This window comes from Eptesicus fuscus, chromosome 4 (genome assembly GCF_027574615.1).
Source record: "Eptesicus fuscus isolate TK198812 chromosome 4, DD_ASM_mEF_20220401, whole genome shotgun sequence".
Lineage (NCBI taxonomy): Eukaryota > Metazoa > Chordata > Mammalia > Chiroptera > Vespertilionidae > Eptesicus > Eptesicus fuscus.
In genome coordinates this window covers 13,198,433-13,215,133 of record NC_072476.1, presented here as the reverse complement: position 1 = coordinate 13,215,133, position 16,701 = coordinate 13,198,433, and the positions used below count along the sequence as shown (strand labels likewise).

General features: G+C 42.1%; 1 protein-coding gene across 2 annotated transcripts in view; it reads right to left on the bottom strand.

The window, feature by feature from the left end:
• Positions 1–16,597, bottom strand: part of DNASE1 (deoxyribonuclease 1) — a 43,018-nt gene extending 26,421 nt beyond the window's left edge. Inside the window, exon 1 of one of the 2 annotated variants that reach the window (XM_054714669.1) lies at positions 16,436–16,597. The gene's annotated coding sequence lies outside the window, so the exon portion shown is untranslated. Of the gene's footprint in view, positions 1–388; positions 465–16,435 lie in introns of those variants that run through there. The other variant, XM_054714670.1, reaches the window with a different exon arrangement.
• Between the last annotated feature and the right edge of the window lie 104 nt (positions 16,598–16,701).

The window sequence follows — 16,701 nt, the reverse complement described above, 5'->3', positions numbered from 1 at the left end:
GGAAAGGAACAATGGCTTCTGCCAGCACTTCTGTCTGGAGAAAGCTGTGCCCCTGGCCCAGCTCTTGTCCTGATGCCAAACTTATTCCTTCCTGTATGTCCCTGGTTCCTTTCAAATTGCTGCCCCAGCATTGGAGCTCAGAGGAAGCGAGTCCGAGTAAGTCCTTGCATGGGATCTTTAAGAGAAATTGCCTGGGACCCCAGCAGCCTCCATTTTTCTCATCCTCAATCCCCATTGGTTTGTATAGCCTGAAGTTATGGGGACTTTTCTTCCCAGCACTGGAAGCCTAGGCTGAGGGGTCTGGTGTGGGGCTGATATCCAGATATCCCTCTTGATTAAAAACACCACACATGGGTCATGGGTTCAATTCCTGGTCAAGGGCACGTACCTGAGTTGTAGGTTCAATTTTGGCCCAGGTCAAGGTGTGGGGGAGGCAACCATCGATGTGTCAATCTCTCATTAATGTTCCCTCTTTCTCTTTCTCTCTCTATCCCTCTCTCCCTCTCTCCCTCCCATTCTCCCTAAAAATCAATGGAAAAAATATCCTCAGGTGAGGATGAACAACAACAACAAAAACAAGAACAAAAAAAACCCTGTAATGTACTATTTAAAAACAAACTTAAACCCAGTCTGGTCTCGGTAGCAAACCTGGACCCTACAGCCGCTCTGGCAGGAGACCTGCGACCACACCTGCAGACCCAGGGACACCAAGACTCCAGGCACCCCGGCTGCAGATTTCTGTGAGTCACAAAGCCAATCCCCCTCCCCCACTGTCCCCACGGCAGCGGATAGGAACTGCCAGACCACGCCGCACAACAGGGCTTCCTGCACACACACAGCAGCCGCAGCTCGACCTGACTTTGAGCCTTGGTGTCCGACACGGGAAGTTTGTTTCCCGTGAGCAGGCTCCGCGCCAAGGCAGGGAGACTGCTGAATTTGACCCCAAGTGCGCATCTTTGGGGAGATTGTTTGCTGCGACCAGATCCCTCGCCCACACAGGGCTGGGAGACAGCGCTGAATTTGAACCTGGATGTGCAAACTAGGGGAATTTGTTTCCCACAACTAGGCTCTGTGCCCAGGCAGGAAGGCTGTGCTGAATTTGAGCATAGGTGCAGGACCTTGGGGAGATTGTTTTCTGCGACCAGATCCTACACCCACGCAGGGAGACAGAGCTGAATTTGAGCCTGGGGGTACAAACCCGGGGAGTTTATTTCCCACAACCAGACCCCACACCCTAGCAGAGAGGCTGCACTGAATTTGAATCTGGATGTGCAAACCCAGAGAGTTTGTTTCCCTCACCCAGGCTCCAAGCCCAGGCAGGGAGGATGTGCTGAATTTGAGCCGAGGAATGCAACCTTGGGGAGATTGTTTTCTGTGACCAAATCCCGCACCCACACGGGGAGACAGCGCTGAATTTGAGCCTGGGGGCGTGAACCCAGGGAGTTTGTTTCCCAAGATCAGATCCTGCACCCAAGCAGGGAGGCTGCACTGAATTTGAACCTGAACGTGAGAATTCGGGGAGTTTGTTCCCCAAGACCAGACTCTGTGCACACACAAGGGGGCAGCACTGAATTTGAGCCTGGGTGCATGGACACGGGGAGTTTGTTTCCCGCAGTGCACACCCGCGGGACCAGACCCCACACCCACACTAAGCAGCAGTGCCACCTGACTTTGATTCAGGGCAAGTGCACACATAGGCTGTATTCCGCAGGGCAAGAGTGGACCTCCTGCCAACACAGTGCAACTGTGCAACCCTGTCTCCCAAGCAGATCAGGGACCCTGAATCTCTATGCCAGAGGCAGCAATGAGCACCAGTGACTAGACTGTGTTTCTCATTGCATGCACCTGGGATCCCTGATTCCCAGAACATTCACACTAAGAGCCAGCAACTCCAATTCTTGGCGCATGTGCACACAGGGACCCTGATTCTCGGTGCGAGGTAGCACCAAGCAACAGAGTCTCTGATACTCGATTCTCAGTGCAGACACAGGGAGTATCTGACTCCTGACACACACTCGGGGACTTTGATTTTTGGCACACCTCAGCAGGTTCTCTGTTTCAACGTGACACAGGCAGGGCCCCAGATTCTAGGTGCACACACGAAGCCACACTAAGCGCCTGTGACTCTGACCTGGGGCGAGCGTGGCTCCCACCATCCCATAGCAGCCACATGTCGTGGTGTCAGAGCTCTTCAGTGACAATTGGGAGGTGCAAAACTTGACCCCCAACTCGACATTTGAATCTTCTGGTGATAGTCAGAATGGGAAGACAATGAAACAATCCCCAGAGGCAAGAAAAGGAGGAATTGCCAAGAAAGGAAATAAGTGAAATGGAAGCATGCAACATGACAGAAAAAGAATTCTGAATAATGGTCATACAGTTCATACACCGATGGACGAGAAAATCAACAACCTATGCAAAAATCAAGAAGAAATGAAAAATGATATAGCTACAATCAAAAACACCATGGAAGGCTTCAACAGCAGACTGGAAGAAGCAGAAGACCGAATTAGTGAATTAGAAGATAAAGTACAAAAACCAGCCCAATCTGAACAGCAACTAGAGAAAAAAATTAAAAAGCAGGAGGAGAGCTAAGGGAGCTTTGGGACAATGCAAAACGAAATAACATACATATAATAGGGCTGCCAGAAGGACAAGATGAGCAGCAAGGATTAGAAAATTTATTTGAAGAAATAATGACAGAAAACTTCCCTGATATGGGGAAGAAAAAAGTTACACAAGTACAGAGATGAATCCCAAAAGACCCACACCAAGACACGCAATAATTACAATGGCAAATGTTAACGACCAAGAGAGAATCTTAAAGGTTGCAAGAGAAAGACAGAGAGTTACCTACAAAGGATCGCCCATCAGATTATCAAATGATTTCTCAACAGAAACACATCAAGCTAGAAGGGAATGGAAGGAGATATACAAAGTGATGCAAAGCAAGGGTCTGAATCCAAGAATACTCTATCCAGCAAGACCATCAATCAAAATTGAAGGGGAAATCAGGAGCTTTGCAGACAAAAAAAGGCTAAGGGAGTTTATCCCTACCAGGCCAGCAATGCAAGAAATGCTAAAGGGAATGCTGTAAAAAGAAGAAATAAAAAGGTAAGAAGGAACACAGGCTCAAAAAAATAAAAATGGCTAAAAACAAGTACCTTTCAATAATAACTTTAGTGATTTTTTTTTTTCCTACAGAGAGGAAGGGAGAGGGACAGAGAGCTAGAAACATCGATGAGAGAGAAACATCGATCAGCTGCCTCCTGCACACCCCCTACTGGGGATGTGCCTGCAACCAAGGTACATGCCCTTGACCGGAATCGAACCCGGGACCCTTCAGTCCGCAGGCCGCCGCTCTATCCACTGAGCCACACTGGTCGGGGCTCAATAATAACTTTAAACGTAAATAGACTAAATGCTCCAAACAAAAGACATCGAGTGGCTGAATGGATTAAAAAAAAAAAACAGGACCCATACATATGCTGTCTACAAGAGACCCACCTCAAAACAAGGGACTCACAGACTGAAAGTGAAGGGATGGGAAAAATATCTTCCAGGCAAATGGAAATGAAAAAAAAGCTGGGGTAGCAATACTTATATCAGACAAAATAGACCTCAAAGAGATAAGGAAGGCCACTTCATAATACTAAAGGGATCGATACAACAAGAGGTTATAACCCTGGTAAACATATATGCACCCAATGCAGGAGCACCCAAATACATAAAAAAACGCATGGAAGATATCAAGGGAGAGATCGACAACAATACAATCATAGTAGGGGACTTTAATACACCACTGACTTCACTGGATAAATCCTCTAGACAAAAAATCAGCAAAGAAACAGCAATCCTAAATGACTCACTAGATCAGATGGACTTAATTGACATCTTCAGAACATTTCACCCCAAAGCCACGGAATATACGTTCTTTTCAAGTGCACATGGGACATTTTCAAAAATAGACCACATATTGGGTCACAAGCAAAGTCTCCCCAAATTCAAGAAGACTGAAATCATACCAAGCATCTTCTCAGATCACAATGGCATAATATTAGAAATAAACTACAATAAAAACAATCCAAAACACTCAAACACTTGGAAGCTAAATAACATGTTATTAAATATTGATTGGGTTACCAATGAGATCAAAGAAGAAATTAAAAACATCCTGGAAACTAATGACAATAAAAACACAACAATCCAAAACCTATGGGACACAATGAAAGCAGTCCTGAGAGGGAAGTTTATAGCTCGACAGGCCTACCTCAAAAAACAAGAAAAAATGTTAGTAAATCATCTAACTCTACAACTCAAAGAATTAGAAAGAGAGCAACAAGAAAAGCCCACAGTGAGCAGAAGGAAGGAGATAATAAAGATTAGAGCAGAAATAAATGACATAGAGACCAAAAAAACAATACAAAAGATCAATGAAAGCAAGAGCTGGTTCTTTGAAAGGATAAACAAGGTTGATGAACCTCTAGCCAGGCTCATTAAGAAGCAAAGAGAGAGGACCCAAATAAACAAAATCAGAAATGAAAGAGGCGAAATAACAACAGACCCCATAGAAATACAAAGGATTGTTTAAAAAAAATACTATGAAATGGACATATTCCTAGAAAAAATACAACCTTCCAAAACTCAATCAGGAAGAATCTAAAAATCTCAATAGGCCAATAACTATGGAAGAAATTGAAGCAGTCATCAAAAAGCTTCCAGCAAACAAAAGCCCGGGCCAGACGGCTTCACAGGAGAGTTATACCAAACATTCAAGGAAGAACTAAAACCTATCCTCCTCAGACTATTCCAAAAAATTCAAGAGGAAGGAACACTTCCAAGCTCATTCTATGAAGCCAGCATCACCCTAATACCAAAACCAGATAAAGACAACACAATGAAAGAGAATTACAGGCCAATATCCCTCATGAACATAGATGCCAAAATCCTCAACAAAATCCTAGCAAATCAGATCCAGCAGTACATCAGAAAGATCACTCACCATGACTAAGCAGGATTTATCCCAGGGATGCAAGGATGGTACAATATCCACAAATCAATAAACGTGATACATCACATAAACAAATTGAGGGAGAAAAATCACATAGTCATATCAATTGACGCAGAAAAAGTATTTGACAAAATCCAACACCCATTTTTTATAAAAACTCTCAACAAGGTGGGAATAGAAGGATCATACCTCAACATCATAAAAGCCATATATGACAAACCCATAGCCAACATCACACTCAATGGGCAAAAACTAAAACCATTTCCCCTAAGAACAGGAACAAGACAGGGATGCCCACTCTCACCACTCCTGTTCAACGTAGTACTGGAAGTACTAGCCATTGCTATCAGACAAGAAGAAGAAATAAAAGGCATCCAAATCAGAAAAGAAGTAAAACTGTCCTTATTCGCAGATGACATGATACTGTACATAGAAAACCCTAAAGACTCGATCAAAAAATTATTAGACGTAATAAATGAATTAGGTAAGGTAGCAGGATACAAAATTAACGCCAAGAAATATATGGCATTTCTATACACCAATAATGAACTTACAGAAAGAGAGACTAAAAAAGCAATCCCATTTACCATTGCACCAAAAAAATTAAGATACTAGGAATAAACTTAACTAAGGAGGTAAAAGACCTATATGCAAAAAACTACAGGACACTGAAAAACAGAGATAGAGGAAGACATAAACAGATGGAAGAACATACCGTGTTCGTGGATTGGTAGAATCAACATCATCAAAATGTCCATACTACCCCAAGCAATCTATAGGTTCAATGCAATACCCATTAAAATACCAACGACATATTTCACAGACCTAGAACGAACTCTCCAAAAATTCATCTGGAATAAAAAAAGACCCCGACTAGCTGCAGCAATCTTGAGAAAGAAGAACAAAGTAGGTGGGATCTCAATACCAGATATCAAGCTGTATTACAAAGCCACTGTTCTCAAAACAGTCTGGTACTGGCACAAGAACAGACATATAGATCAATGGAATAGAATAGAGAACCCAGAAATCGACCCAAACCACTATGCCCAATTAATATTTGACAAAGGAGGCTTTAACATACAATGGAGTCAAGACAGTCTCTTCAATAAATGGTGTTGGGAAAATTGGACAGATACATGCAAAAAAAATGCAACTAGACCATCAACTTACACCATACACAAAAATAAACTCAAAATGGATAAAGGACTTAAACATAAGACGGGAAACCGTAAAAATACTAGAGGAATCCACAGGCAGCAAAATCTCAGACATAAGCCGAAGGAACTTCTTCACTGATACTGCTCCTAAGGCAATGGAAAACAAAAAGAAAATAAACAAATGGGACTACATCAAAATAAAAAGCTTTTGCACAGCAAAAGAAACCATCAACAAAACAACAAGAAAGCCCACTACACAGGAGAACATATTTGCCAATGTTATCACCGATAAGGATTTAATCTCCAACATTTACAGGGAACTCATACAGCTTAGCAAAAGGAAGATAAACAACCCAATCAAAAAATGCGCAATGGGCCTAAATAGAAACTTTTCGAAAGAAGACAGAAGGAAGGCCAAGAAACATATGAAAACATGCTCAAAGTCACTAATTATCCGAGAGATGCAAATCAAAACGACAATGAGGTACCATCTCACACCTGTCATCAACAAATCAACAAATGACAAGTGCTGGTGAGGATGCGGAGAAAAAGGAACCCTCATGCACTGCTGGTGGGAATGCAGATTGGTGCAGCCACTGTGGAGAACAGTATGAAGTTTCCTCAAAAAACTAAAAATGGAACTCCCATTTGACCCAGTAATCCCACTTCTAGAAATATATCCCAAGAAGCTAGAAACATCAATCAGAAAGGATATATGCACCCCTATGTTCATAGCAGCACAAGTTACCATAGCTAAGATCTGGAAACAGCCTAAGTGCCCATCACCAGATGAGTGGATTAAAAAACTGTGGTACATCTACACAATGGAATACCATGCTGTGTTAAAAAAGAAGGAATTCCTACCATTTACAACAACATGGATGGAACTGGAGAGCATTATGCTAAGTGAAATAAGTCCGTCAGAGAAAGATAAATATCACATGATCTCACTCATCTATGGGAAATAATGAACAACATAAACTGATGAACAAAAACAGATCCAGAGACAGGGAAGCATGGACCAGACTGTCAAACCTCAGAGGGAAGGTAGGGGAGGGTGGAGGTAAGGGGGAGAGATCAACCAAAGGACTTGTATGCATGCACATAAGCCTAACCAGTGGTCACAGACAACAGGGGGGTGGAGGCATGAGTGGGAAGGGGGTTTGGGGAGATGAGGACAAATATGTAATACCTTAATCAATAAAGAAAATAAAAAATAAAAACAAAAACATTAAGACTTATACAAGACATGAAAAAATATTATAACTCAGAATTTTAAAAATTCAGAAATTTAACAATTTAAAAATTATAAATAAAATAAATAAAAAATAGACACTAAAGTAGAAGAACCATGGGAGCAAATAAACACTTAAATATAACTTTATGAGAACTAGCAGATGAAAAAATACTTTAATGAAAAAAATGAAGAAAGATAAAAACAATCTGAGAGAAAGTGACAAATGTTGAAGACAGGCAAAGAAAATACAGCATACAGATAATGGAATTTCTGGAGAAGAAAACGAAAGCCAAAGCTAGAACTAGAATACATGCTAAAAATTAAAAATGAGTATATAATTCAAAAGGAAAATAAAGAATATTTTTAAATAATACATTTTCAACAGACTTTTTGACAGTGACACTGTGCCAGAAGAAAATGGGAGTCATAGATTTAAAATATTCAAGGGGGGAGAAAATGAGATCCAAGGATTTTCTATCCAGCAAAACCAACGATCTTCAAGTATATATGGCACCAACTGCTACTGCCATGCAAGAACTCAAGGAATATTGTTCTCATGAGTGCTAAATAAAGAATGTACTAGAGAATGATCTAGAGTGTCTAGAAAACATCAACATAAGGAAATGATGGTGAGTTAAATATAGTTACTTGTAGAACTAAGATTAAATTAGGTTTAAAAGGAAGAGAATAATATTATGTAATGGCTGCATGATCTGACAATGTAGACATATTACGCTATAAAAAAAGTGAGAAAAAATTTTAAAAATTTTTAAAAAGTGAGAGGTTGGAAATAGCATATACAAAATTTTTTTAATGTTTTCAATAGTCATAACTAGTTGTGACAGAATTTTATGTATAGACTGTTGTATGTGTAATATGGGATAAAATAAATGAGCAATTCTGGAATATTGTCTTTTCTTTCTATCTTCCCCTGTGTCCTTGAAAATCAGTATTCTTAATATGGAACCCTGTGTCATGTAGAAGTCAACAAATAAAAACCCTGAACTTAAATAGAAACAGTATGAACTCACAAGGTATTTTATCTTAAAGATAGATAGATAGGTAGGTAGGTAGGTAGGTAGGTAGATAGGTAGATAGATAGATAGATTGATCTATACACACACTAGCTCTGATCACTGAAAGGGCTTGGAAGCAATGGTCAATCCAGTACCAATGAGCATTTCTAGCACCAAGATTATGGTTTTGAATGACCATTTCCCATAAAAAGAAACCAAGGTTTCTTGGAGAAATACCTGATTCCAAGTCTGGGGTCAGGAAATGTATAAGATGAGTCCTAAACATTATGACCTACCAGTGGAGGAGTACAGAATGTTGCAGCTCCAAAATAAGCAGCTTTGGCATATTGATGATTTGTGTTAAAGGCAGCTGAAACAGCAAGTACAAGAAAAACATTCTGGCCCTAGCTGGTTTGGCTCGGTGGATAGAGCTGGGTCTGCGGACTAAAGAGTCCCCAGGTTGGATTCCAGTCAGGGGCACATGCCCGGGTTGCAGGCTCGATCCCCAGTAAGGGGCGTGCAGGAGGCAGTTGATAAATGATTCTCTCTCATCATTGATGTTTCTATCTCTCTCTCCCTCCCGCTTTCTCTCTGAAATCAATAAGAATATTTTAAAAAAAGAAAAACATTCTGCTCTTTCTTCTTTTTTTTTCAAAAGCAGATGAAATTCTCATATGAGAGATGTCCTCCCAATACCAGAAGGAAAGTAACATTCTCATCATCAAGAAGCTGAAACTGCTCGGAGGGAACCAAGATGGCGGCATAGTTAAACAACTAATCTGCTGCCTCACACAACAATTTCAAAAACACAACTAAAAGACAAAAACGTCTACCACCCAGAACCACAGGAAAGCTGGCTCAGTGGAAGATTTACAGCTGAGAAGAGAAAGGAGCACAATCGCTGAAAAGCTGAGGTACGGAGGCACTCGAATCGGGCCGGCGGCGGGCGGCTGGGTGCGCGGCTTTTCTTCAACCCGCAGGGAGACAAGCTCCCGATCACTCTGAAATCCAGTTTCTGGGGACACTCGGGGGACCCAGACACCTACGGGGAGAAGCTGGACTCTCGGCCATCGGGTCGGAAAGTGAGAGTGACTTTTTTGCAGAGGTGCGCCCAGCAATCATTGTTTATTGCGCTGGAGCGCGGGGCGCAGGGACTTGGAAACGGGAAAGGCAGAGACAGCTGACGGCAGCCATTGCCGTTGGCCACGCCCCAGCCTAGTGACGCCCTGAGACCCCGCCCCGCCCTGAGGCTCCGCCCCGCACATTCTACAAACCTGCCCAGGCTCCACACAGCGGCTTTTGCATATAAATGGCCTGTTCTGTGGCAGCTTAACCAACTACAGCTCCAGACTGCTCCAAAACCGCCCAAGCAAAGGAGGAGAAAACTAGTTCTTGCTGTAGCTCCTGCTGGGGGACACACAGTACACAAGGGTACACCAAGAGTGTCCACCTCAAGTAACTGGGAGGCTGACCCGTTGAACCAATAGGACACCTAGTAGACAAAACTACCCTACCAACTCAGGGAAGCAGAGAATATGAGAAGGCAAGGAAACAGATCACAAACCAAAGAAATGGAGGAGAATAAGCGACTGGACATAGAGTTCAAAACCACGGTTATAAGGTTTTTCAAGAATTTCATGGAAAAGGCCGATAAATTCAATGAGACCCTTGAGGATATGAAAAAGGACCAACTAGAAATTAAACATACACTGACTGAGATAAAAAATATTATACAGAGACCCAAAAGCAGACTAGAGGATTGCAAGAATCAACTCAGAGATTTGGAATACAAAGAGGCCAAGGACACTCCTCCAGAGAAGCATGAAGAGAAGAGAATTCAGAAAGTTGAAGATAGTGTAAGAAGTCTCTGGGACAACTTCAAGCGAACCAACATCAGAATTATGGGGGTACCAGAAGAAGAGAGAGAGCAAGATGCTGAAAACCTATTTGAAGAAATAATGAACGAAAACTTCCCCCACCTGATGAAAGAAATAGACTTACGAGTCCAGGAAGCGCACAGAACCCCAAACAAAAGGGATCCAAAGAGGACCACACCAAGACACATCATAATTAAAATGCCAAGAGCAAAAGACAAAGAGAGAATCTTACAAGCAGCAAGAGAAAAACAGTTAGTTACCTACAAGGGAGCTCCCATACGATTATCAGCTAATTTCTCAACAGAAACCATGCAGGCCAGACGGGAGTGGCAAGAAATATTCAAAGTGATGAATAGCAGGAACCTACAACCAAGACAACTCTACCCAGCAAAGCTATCATTCGGAATTGAAGGGCAGATAAAGAGCTTCACAGATAAGAAAAAGCTAAAGGAGTTCATCACCACCAAACCAGCATTATATGAAATGCTGAAAGGTATTCTTTAAAAAGAGGAAAAAGAAAGATAAAAATTATGAACAACAAATACATATCTATCAAGAAGTGAATCTAAAAGTCAAGTGAATTAAAAATCTGAGGAACAGAATAAACTGGTGAACTTAATAGAATCAGAGGCACAGAATGGGAGTGGATTGATAATTCTCAGGGGGAAAGGGGTGTCTGTGTGGGGAGTATGGGAAGAGACTAGACAAAAATCATACACCTATGGATAAGGACAGTGCGGGGGGAGGTAAGGGAAGAGGGGGGGTAGGAACTGGGTGGTGGGGAGATATGTGGGGAAAAAGGAGAAACAATTGTAATCTGAACAATAAAGATTCATTAAAAAAAAAAAAAAAAAAAAAAGAAGCTGAAACTGAGAGCATGCTATATAAACAGACCTTGTTAAAAATTCTCCTTTCATAGCATTTCCCTACAGTTTAGTCACTTTCCACAATTGCCTCTCTCTGTTTAACCTAACATAACAGCAAGTAAATTTTGTAATTTCTTTGGGTCTTCATTCCTTATGAAGGTTCCTGTGTCACATACACTTTGCATTGCACAAATGTGTATGCTTTTCTCTTGCTGATCTGACCCAGACAAAAAGAACTCTAAGAGGGTAAAGATAAAAGTGTGTCTCCCCTACACCAGATATCAGGGAAGCAAACAATGACTACTAGGACTGTGTCAAAAGAAATCAGGAGCCAAATTAAAGAGGCTCCCACTGGCTAAAGATGGGATAATTTGAGCTTCAATAAGGATAGTAACTTCAATGAATTGAAAACCATCAATGAATTTAAATCCATGAATTGATAATGATGCACTTTTTTTTTCAAATTATAAGAGAAAGTTTATTAGAAAGTTACAGGAGTAGTAGAAGTGAGCCAACTGGGCTGCGTAGGCTCAGGAAACAAGTTATATACACAAAAGAAGGGCTCTTGGAGCTTAGGAGAGAGAAAGGCAAAGGCAACGACCCTGGGGAAAAAAGAAGGGGAAAGGAAAGGTGCAGGTGTGCTCCTGAGAGGGGGAGCATGCTGATCATGTTTTTGTTTGTTTGTTAAATATGTTTTTATTGATTTCAGAGAAGAAGGGAGAGGGAGAGAGAGATAGAAACATTGATGCATTGATCGGCTGCCTCCTGCACAGCCCCCCACTGGGGATAGAGTCCACAACCTGGGCATGTGCCCTTACCAGGAATTGAACCATGACCTCCTGGTTCATAGGTAGATGCTCAATCACTGAGCCACGCCAGCTGGGCTCAATCATGATGTTTTAAAAAGAAAACTAACTGGTCACCTTCTGGGGATGACAGAGAACCAATTCATTACTTTGAAAACTGGACAAAGGAAAGATTTATCCTGCCTTTCCTATATGACCTGTACAACACAGTAACTTAATAGTAGAGAAGGGGAAGACTGGTCTTATAAAAATTATTCCAGCTAATATTTGAAAACAAAGTTATAATTAGAATATAATTGTTATGCAATCTCCAATGAAGTAACAGATCTAGACACCAAAAAACAGCTATTGGAATTTTGACAGGGATTACACTCAATCTGTAGGTCATTTAGGAGAGTACTGCCATCTTAATAGTAAGTGGAAGATGACACACTATGAGTGACCTTATCAACTTTATTAGGGAAAATGCTTCTCTAAGTTGAGGCCAATACATCTGCATGGAATCTCCCCATAAACCCATCTACCAATAGAACTGACACAAAAGGTGGCAGTGGTAGACAGAACAGCAGCATAACCTAGAGTGACTTCTGTCCACTTTGACATGTAAAAATTATCTCCCCTCCTGATTTCAACCATTTTGGCAGTGGAGGGAACAGTATTATACAACAGTAAATAAAAGTTTATATGACCAAAGCAGTGGGAAGACAATTTTTCCCTTGTTCAATCTGCCCACTACCCAACACTTGCCAAAATAAATGAGAGGGAGCTAGGCAGGTTTTGGTTTTGTGATTTATAACCAAACCACAGAACTGGGACAAGGGCCTTTCACTTCTTCCACATAACTGTTTAAAACATTAACTCCGTGGAAGACTCAAAAAGTTTCCAAAAATATTCCAGGGGGGTGAGGAAGTGGTAATCATAACATATTCAACCTTTGCCTGTTTCCACGATACCTAAAAATGATCTATTCCTATGCGCGTGGAAAACAGAGCCTCTACTTAGACTACATTGTGTCTTAATTTTTCCACAAACTTCTGCATTCATTTTCTCTTCCTGTTAAACTTTGGAAGGTTTATCAAACAAGGACAATCCTGACCTTTTAATATAGTAAATGTTCCTTCATGTTCCTGGCTTATGTGTTTTGGCAGTGCAGTTCTGCCACAAATGCTGGCAGGGAACATGTAGTATTCCCACTGAAATAACATGGACCTAATAACATTGTTTCTGGACATTGTCCTTCAGCTTAGTTCTAGTGGAAGAATGTGAACCTCAGAGCTTCTGCTGGAGATAAATGACAAGAAGGTCCAGGTCAAGGGGGCTCTCATGGTTCACCTTGGACCAAAGAGAAAGCTGTCCCAGAACTTTGTTCCCTGAAGGGAGGAATCATGTCTAACTCTAATTTGTAATTACCCCTCACCCAGTTTTTAGCATCTCTTTTATACTCAGCCTACAGGATTTGTTCAGTAGGTATTGGGTAAATGTAGTGACCAATCAATCAGTCTCTAATCTAGAGGCCATCAAAATCATCTGTAAAACTTTCAAAAGACACAGGTCAGAAACTCTGCCCAAGATTTATTCAGCAGCTATAAGGTTGATATCCAAGCATTTCAAGTTTAAAATATTCCATAAGTAATTCCGTTGAGAATCTCAGGTTTAAGAAACTCCCTTCTCTACACTTCAGCTAACTCATTTCACTTAAAATACTGTATGGCCATATTGGGAGAAAAGGGAAGGTTTTCCTCCCTGGCCTCTAAGAGATTTAAGTCCTAAATTAGACTCAGGCCCCTCATTTTCAATTTGACTGGAGAAAAGTAAGAGCCACCTTTACAACAGTCCTTCACATTATCCCAGCCATGTCCCTGTGCATTAATGTCTTAAAAATTTTTTTTGTATTTTATGAAATTTTAAAATCTTGCTGGTGGGAAGAATGCTCTTTCCAGGGCTAGCTAATTCCTAAAGATAGTAATCAACTTATTGGCAGCAGCCTCTTATATGCAAAGCAATCAGCTCCTTTACCTCTCACAGACAAAGCCTGCCCTAAATCATCCCAGGGCCAGGTACCAGGCAACTAGAGACCATTCCTACTGCCCAAAGCCTGCCAAAATTATTTAAACTAGCTAGTCCTTAAAGGTTTACTCTGCCCTGTCTTGCCTTTCTCATGGAACAAAGGCTCTGACCTAAGCTTTCCCCTCACTCCTGCTTCTGTCTTCTGGCCAAAATCTTGCTGTGGTGTGGCATGCCTCTTCTCTCCAGAAATAGAATACATTTTTCTTTCAATGTCGTTGCCTCTTTTTGGCTCTTATAAATAATGCTGCTGTGAACATTCATGTACAAGTTGTGTGTGTGTGAGTGTTTTGTTGTTGTTAATTCTCACCCAAGGATATTTTTTTCCATTGATTTTTAGAGAGAGTGGGAGGGGGAGAGACAGAGAGAAACATTGATGTGAGAGAGACACATCAACTGGTTGCCTGTTTTGTGTTGCTAGGTGGTTAGAGCATTGGCCTGGGAACCAAAGGATCACAGGTTTGATTCTCAGACAAGGGCTCGTACCTAGATTGTGGGTTTGCTCCCTGTCCCTGGTCAGGGCGCAAGCAGGAGGCAACCAGTCGATGTGTCTCTCTCACATCAATGTTTCTCTCTCTCTCCCCCACTTCCATTCTCTCTGAAAAGCAATGGAAAAAATATCCTCTAGTGAGGATTAGTAATAGCGTTGTTGTCACCTAGTCACCTCTATAAATTAAAATCTCACCAGTACAAATGAGACACCCTACCCCACCCATTCCTCTGTGCTGCCTACCACTCTTGTGCTGTCTACTTTACTCATCCATTTGGAAATCATTCTACAAACTAACTTAGGTTTCCGAAACCAAGTAACAACTCCTAAACTCCTTCATACAGAAAAAGCTCTTGGAAGTTCTATTAGCATCTGACACTCAGCACTCAGAACCAAAATGTAGTATGGCCCAACAATTGCTCTCCTAGGTATATATACAAGAGAACTAAAAATACAACTTGCCCTGGCCGGTGTTGCTAAGTGATTAGAGTGTTGGCTTGTGGAATGAAGGGTCGTGGGTTCAATTCTGGCCAAAGGCATGTACCTCCATTGCAGGCTCAATCCCCAGCCCCAGTCAGGGCACCTGCTGGAGGCAACCAGTTGACGTGTCTCTCTCACATCAATGTTTCTCTCTCTGTCTCTCCCGCTCCCACTCTCTCTAAAAATCAATGGAAAAAAATATCCTTGGGTGAGAATTAACAACAACAAAAACACACACACACACACACACACACTCACACACACACACAACTTGTACATGAATGTTCACAGCAGCATTATTTATAAGAGCCAAAAAGCAGAAACAGCCCAAATGTCCATCAACTGGTAATAAACAAAATGTGGTATATCAATACAAGGGAATATTATCCAGCCATTAAGAGAAATGAACTGATTCATGCTACATGAACAGGATGTTAAGTAAAAGCCAGACAGAAAAGGCCACATATTGTATGAATCCTTTTGTGTAAAATGTACAGAATAGGCAAATCCATAGAAATAGAACACATTTGTCATTACTAGGGGATGAAGTAAGGGGGACTGGGGAGTGACTGTTAATGGTACAAAGATTTCTATTTGGGGTTATAAAATGTCCTGGAATTAGACAGTGATGACAGTTGCACAACCTTGTAAACGTTCTAAAAACCACTGAATCATACACTTTAAAAGGGTTAATTTTATATGTGAATTATATATATTTAATTTATTTATCTTTATTGTTATATATACGTATTTTAAAAACCTCTACGTATTATTCTCTTCCCTCCAAACCTACTCTTCCTGTATTCCATTATTTCAGTGGTTGGGACCACATTCTACTCAGGTGCTCGGGCCAAAACTTAAATTGTAACAAATAATTAGGTCATGACAATTCAAACGTTTTAATACATTTCTTCATTCTCTCCACTCCAAATGCTAATTCAGGCCATCCTCATTTCTCACCTAGATTATAGCAGCCTCCTAAAGGGCCTCCGGTCTTGCCACTCCAGATCCGTTTTCACACTGCGACTAGAACGTCCTTTAAAAACAGAATCTTCAATGGCTTCCACTGACCCAGGTTGAAGTTCAAACCCTTAATGGAATTTATAAACTTCTTCCAATTTCGGCCCATGGCAAACCCCTCCAGCCAGGTTGGAGACCGTATCACCTCAGCTTCAGCACGCACAGGATGCCTCTCCAGCTAAGGCCCACTGACCTCCAGGCCTCCACCTGTTTGCTACCACCTCCGCGAAGGAAGCTCTCCCGCCCCGGCAGGCCTCATGTGGTGGGTCTCCCAATCCCCCTCCCTCGGTTTACTCGTCGGTTCCTCAGGCAGGTGCGCTCTGAGGGCCGCCACTGAATGGGCAAACATTTCCTGTGAACAGTGGTGGACCCAAACTTCAACTTAAAACTGTGGCGTTGTCCTGAACTCACCCCGACTTCTCAACTTTTAATAGGCTTTGCCGGGCGCCACTGCACTAGCAGCTACAGACACCGTCCAGCCTTGCGGCCACAGGGCCCTAGGACACCACGCCGCACGGTGCACCGCCGCGCCCGGCCTCGCAACGCCTCACGCCCTCCGGAACCACTCTTCGCTGCGCGCCCAGGCCGCAGAGGACGATGGGAAGCCAAACTCCCCGACCGCTCTGCGCCTGCGCAATTGCCCGCGGGGAGCCGGGCGGCGCATGCGCAGGCTCGAG